At 40.9% G+C, this 6,000-nt stretch overlaps 1 pseudogene; it reads right to left on the bottom strand.

Annotated features, from left to right (window-relative positions):
* Positions 1 to 4,268: 4,268 nt before the first annotated feature.
* On the bottom strand, positions 4,269 to 4,785 carry LOC129564385 (large ribosomal subunit protein eL21 pseudogene; annotated as a pseudogene).
* Between the last annotated feature and the right edge of the window lie 1,215 nt (positions 4,786 to 6,000).

The following is a 6,000-nucleotide window of genomic DNA, read 5'->3' as shown; positions in this document are numbered from 1 at the left end:
TCAAGCTTATTTTGAACCCTAAATGTCGTCCGGTTGTATTAGCTTTCTTTCCATCTATCATCTGCAGATTCGCTTAGTATGCTGTTGGTGTGTTCATACAACTAACTATTTAAAAATATCCACCCACCTCATTAGAACTGATTCAAATGTATTCTTTTTAATTGCTGAGTAACTGGAGCGTATTATACAGAGTGAAGTAAGCCAGAAAGAAAAACACCAATACAGTATACTAACACATATATATGGAATTTAGAAAGATGATAACGATAACCCTGTATACGAGACAGCAAAAGAGACACAGATGTATAGAACAGTCTTTTGGACTCTGTGGGAGAGGGCGAGGGTGGGATGATTTGGGAAAATGGCATTGAAACATATATATTATCATATGTGAAACGAATCACCAGTTCAAGTTCGATGCATGATACAGGATGCTCGGGGCTGGTGTACTGGGATGACCCAGAGGGATGGGATGGGGAGGGAGGTGGGAGGAGGGTTCAAGATGGGGAACATATGTACACCCAGGGCAGATTCATGTCAATGTATGGCAAAACCAATACAATAATGTAAAGTAATTAGCCTCCAATTAAAATAAATAAATTAAAAAAATATATCAAGAAGGGCAATTTGCAGCTCAACTCTTTTCAGCCTGACTGGAGACTTTTCTCCCATGTTGAAATCAGTCTGTCAAATAAGGGTTACTGCTGTTCATCTACCTTCAGTTACTGTTGTATATAGGATCTGAGCTAACAGACCTGTCACAGTACACGAAGTAGGTCCAGTTTCTAAGTGTTTTCATAGGGTCAGTGCTTCAAGGTCCTAAGAAGGCTTATTTCTTGTAAAATAGAGGCCTTTTACATAGTTCAAACTTATTTTTGCATGAAAATTGACCTGGTCTGGCTCGCTCTGTGTCATCCTTGGTGACAGAGGCAAGGGAAAGTGTTTCAGGGAGCCAAGACTATTCTACTTTGATCATAGAATCTTTATTGAATCTAAGAACTTTAAGGATCATCTAGTTCAAGCTTCAAAAATCTGACTGTCAAAACCTCCTAATAATGTGCCCTTCTATTTTAATCTGCTAAATTTGACAACAAGTATTTACACACCTTATTAAAAAGGAGGAAATATGCCTTATTCTGTAAGGTGCTCTCAGAATTGCAAATAAGGATGGGGAAAGGTCTTTGTCTTAAAATTAAATATAATGGATATAAGTAGCTATCTGAAAGCATGCTTCTAAGAGAATTAACCTACCTAAGACAGAGCTTCTAAGTTTTCTTTTAATGAGACTAGGGTATCTTTCAAGTTTCCATCAAAGAAGAGAATGAAATGTAATGATGCAAAAAATCCTAACTTACTCAGCTGCCTTATAACTTGGCCCTTTGAGATAGAAAACTGTGCATAGAAGTGGAAGGGTGGTTATGGCAAGGAGACTAGAAAGGAGAAGAATGATATTTTGTTTCTTTAGCCTTTACTGAGGTTTATTTGCTTTAAACTACATAGATAATAAGGTTAAAGATATGGGGCTACAGGGAATGTGTTATGCTTTGCTGTTCTGTTTTGTTTTTTGGCCAGGCTGCATGGCTTTTGGTATCTCAGTTCCCCAACTAGGGACTGAAGCCAGGCTATGTCAGTGAAAGCCCAGAATCCTAACCACTAGACCATCAGGGAACTTCTGTTTTCTTTCTTTTTAAAGTGTGGTTCTCTTATCTGTTCCCATGGTTTCAGTTGCTTACTATACATTCACTTTACACAAGTGTATGTTCAACTCAGACATCTTTTCTGAGTTTTAGACCCAGTGTATCCATCTGCCTATGTGGATAGGCATCTCAAATTCACCATTTCCCATATTGAGCTTGTTCTTCCCTTTTTTGTCAAAACTTGTTCCTCTTCTTCTGTTCCTTATCTCAGAGAATGGCTCCACTGTTAGTTCACTGGCCCAAGCCTGAAACCTTCATCCTGTCCTCCCTCTAGTTATTCTGCCACCAAATTCTTTTAGGTCTACTTGCTAAATATCTATTGAATCCATATTCAGTTCAGTTCAGTTCAGTTCAGTCGCTCAGTCGTGTCCGACTCTCCGCGACCCCATGAATCACAGCACGCCAGGCCTCCCTGTCCATCACCAACTCCCGGAGTTCACTCAAACTCATGTCCACAGAGTCGGTGATGCCATCCAGCCATCTCATTCTCCGTCGTCCCCTTCTCCTCCCGCCCCCAACCTTTCCCAGCATCAGAGTCTTTTCCAGTGAGTCAACTCATCGCATGAGGTGGCCAAAGTACTGCAGTTTCAGCTTTAGCATCAGACCCTCCAATGAACACCCAGGATTGGTCTCCTTTAGAATGGACTGGTTGGATCTCCTTGCAGTCCAAGGGACTCTCAAGAGTCTTCTCCAACACCACAGTTCAAAAGCATCGATTCTTCAGCGATCAGCTTTCTTCACAGTCCAACTCTCACATCCATACATGACCATGGGAAAAACCATTGCCTTGACTAGACGGACCTTTGTTGGCAAAGTAATGTCTCTGCTTTTTAATATACTATCAAAGTTGGTCATAACTTTCCTTCCAAGGAGCAAGCGTCTTTTAATTTCATGGCTGCAATCAGCATCTGCAGTGATTTTGGAGCCCCCAAAAATAAAGTCTGACACTGTTTCCACTGTTTTTCCATCTATTTCCCATGAAGTGATGGGACCAGATGCCATGATCTTTGTTTTCTGAATGTTGAGCTTCAATCCATGTACTTCTCTCTATTTTCCTATTCTGGTCCAGGCCACCATCATGTTTCACCTCCACTATTGCAACTATCTCTTAATTCATCTACCTGCCCCCACTTTCCTACTCCCAAAGCATTCTCCACACTACAGCCAGAGAACACTTTCTAAAACATAACGCTTCAGTGGCTTCCTAGTCCCTGTAAGAGAAAGTCCACAATTCTTTGAGTAGCTTCCAAGATCCTACATCTTGCTCCTGTATCAGCTTCTTTTATCAAAGCTTTCCATCTCATACTCTTTATCTCAGTCATTCTAAACCCCATTTTCCATTCTTGAGAAGTCCATGCTCTCTTCCTCTCGAATTGAAACCTTCACACATGCTATTCTAGTATCTGGTTGCAGATTGGTGACCATTTGATCCCCCCACTGTAAAGTTCCCTATTTGTCTTCTATTAGTTTTAGCATCCAGTGATAATCATTATCTGCAGTAGGAAATATCAACCCACTCCAGTATTCTTGCCTGGAAAATTCCATGGAGAGAGGAGCCTGGTGGGCTACAGTCCATGGGGTCACAAAGAATCGGACATGACTGAGCGACTAAGCATGAATGTATGTACAATGATCATTGTCTAAATCAGTTATTTTATAAGAGGCTTCAAACTGGTGATTTTTCTAGTTCTATCATTCTTTCTACATCTGTTAGCTGGAAATCTTTTGTGAAGAAGTTTCTCTGACTGGCTAGGTCTATTTGGTATACTGAAACATAGTTTGAACATGATTGGCAGGATGAATATTTAATTCTTTTATGGTTATATTTTTAAATATTTTTAAAATTAGTGACTTGAAGTTTTGGACAATTTTACCAGAGAAACTATTTAAGAGTAGTGGTTGTGTTTTCAGAGTAGCAGATAAAAAGCTTACAGGGTAAATTAAGCATTACACATAAGCAAAGAAAAATATAAAATATTTTTGTAATATTAGTTATTAAATGAAAATTGGATGAGTTTTTGAAGTTTAACTTGAGTATTTGAGAGAAAGGCGGTGCTAGTAGTGAAGAACCCACCTGCCAATGCAGGAGACTTAAGAGTCATGGGTTTGATACCTGGGTTGGGAAGATTTCCTGGAGGAGGGCATGGCAACCCACTCCAGTATTCTTGCTTGGAGAATTCCATGGACAGAGGAGCCTGGTGGGCTACAGTCCATAGGGTCTCAAAGAGTTGGCCATGACTGAAGTGAATAGCATGCATACACTTAGAGGAAGGAGATGTAGGTAGATACTTTACAGTGCTTTGAAGGGATCTGCAGGGTATTTTCAAGAGTTTTTAGAATTTGATGGCACTGGTTCTTATGTTTATTTGTTTATTTATTTTTATTATTTTTTATAAATAATATCTGGCAGTTTATTAAAAAATGGAGCATACTGAACAACAAACTATCTTTCGTCTTTCAGGAAGAAAAAACACTAAATTTGAAAAGACACCACCCACTGAATTTGGACACAACACCTCTACTCAATTAAGAGAAACATTTGTACAGTCCAAGTCTTTATTTTTACACCCGTCAGGCCATAAATTCATAGGGAATGGGCTCCAACAGTTCATGTTCCTTTCCATTGGTCCTCACGAAGTGTGCTTCTCTGGGTGGAGCAGGCTGGCGCTTCAGCTGAACCCAAGTCCCTTTCTCTTTGGCTTCCTTCTTTTTCTGATCATTTTCCTTCACACGTTTCAGGAAGCTATCTCTTCTCTTAGAGTGCTTAATATGCTCGATACTTACATTAATTCTCTTGGCAAGAATCTTGCCCTTAACTTGTTTGTTTACAATGATGCCAACAGCATGCTGGGTAACATTGTAGAGTCTCCCAGTTTTGCCATGGTAACATTTGTGGGGCATTCCTTTTTGAACAGTACCCATTCCCTTGATATCTACAATATCACCCTTCTTGTAGATTCACATGTATGTGGCCAAAGGAACAACTCCATGTATTCTAAAAGGCCTAGAGAACATGTAGCGGGTGCCCCTCCTCTTTCCCTTAGTGTTGGTCATTTTGGCGAATTACTGGAAGATGGCGGTTCCGTCCAAAAAGCTGTTCTTATGTTTAGTTTCGCTAAGGATTTAAGCTATTTCCATTTCTGTGACTGGTGTAACACCAACACTTCCCTTGTACTCAGCAACCAGGGCCCACAGTCAGGGGAAATTTTCAACTTACAAATGGAGAGAGGCATATTTTCCCATATGCCAACTGTCAGAAGGGAATTAAAGAGGTATATGTGAATGCACCTAAGACCAGAGTGATAAAAGATAGAAGGACTTTAATGTTTGGACTTAGGTGTGAGAAGGGACTAGGGCCAGATCTAGGGTGAAGCAAAATGAGATGCCTGTAGTGCCGAAGCTACACTTGCTTGACCCTGAGAATGAGTGCTTCCTTAAATGTGCTGTAGCATAGTGACTTTTGAGCTCTCTCCGTGGGAAACAGCCCAGTGAGATCCATGGAAGGACTTGGTACAGCAGTTCCTAGGTACAGTTTGAACCTCGGCAAAGACTCTAAGGCTACAGATAAGAACACAGATATGTGATCGGAGAAGAAGGTTCAAACCAAAGTAGATTGAATATTGGAGGTCAAGAAAGGCTTCATGGAGACTTGTGCTGGAGTCAGAAAGCTTTCCTCAGGCCAGAAAGTTTTAGGAGGAAGTGTGATAACAAAGGGGAGAAGGCAATGGCAAGCCACTCCAGTACTCTTGCCTGGAAAATCCCATGATGGAGGAGCCTGGTAGACTGAAGTCCATGGGGTCGCCAAGAGTTGGACACGACTGAGCGACTTCACTTTCACTTTTCACTTTCATATATTGGAGAAGGAAATGGCAACCCACTCCAGTGTTCTTGCCTGGAGAATCCCAAGGACGGGGGAGCCTGGTGGGCTGCCATCTATGGGGCTGCACAGAGTCGGACACAACTGAAGCGACTTAGCAGCAGCAGCAGCAGCAGCAGCAGTGATAACAAAGGACAGAGGAAATAGGTGCAAAGGCATGGGGATGTGAAATAGGTTTAATGACTGTAATTTAGGGAGTGGTAGGAGATAAGGCTGGGGACTGCATTATGGAGGGCTTTATAGACCATGCTATAGACCACAGAGCTTTATCTCTGTGGACCTTGGAGAACTACTGAAGCTTTTTTTATACTCGGAAGTTACATGGTCAGATTTATGACTTTAAATAAATGTCTTCAAATGTACTCATAAGTAAAGAGAATTATATAATGAACCTTCATGTACCTGTTAACTACATTCAATAATTAC

Source organism: Moschus berezovskii, chromosome X (assembly GCF_049115385.1).
Source record: "Moschus berezovskii isolate FMDL1 chromosome X, NW_MosBer_1.0, whole genome shotgun sequence".
Lineage (NCBI taxonomy): Eukaryota > Metazoa > Chordata > Mammalia > Artiodactyla > Moschidae > Moschus > Moschus berezovskii.
The sequence above is the reverse complement of the archived record's forward strand: the minus strand, read 5'-3'. Positions and strand labels throughout refer to the sequence as shown.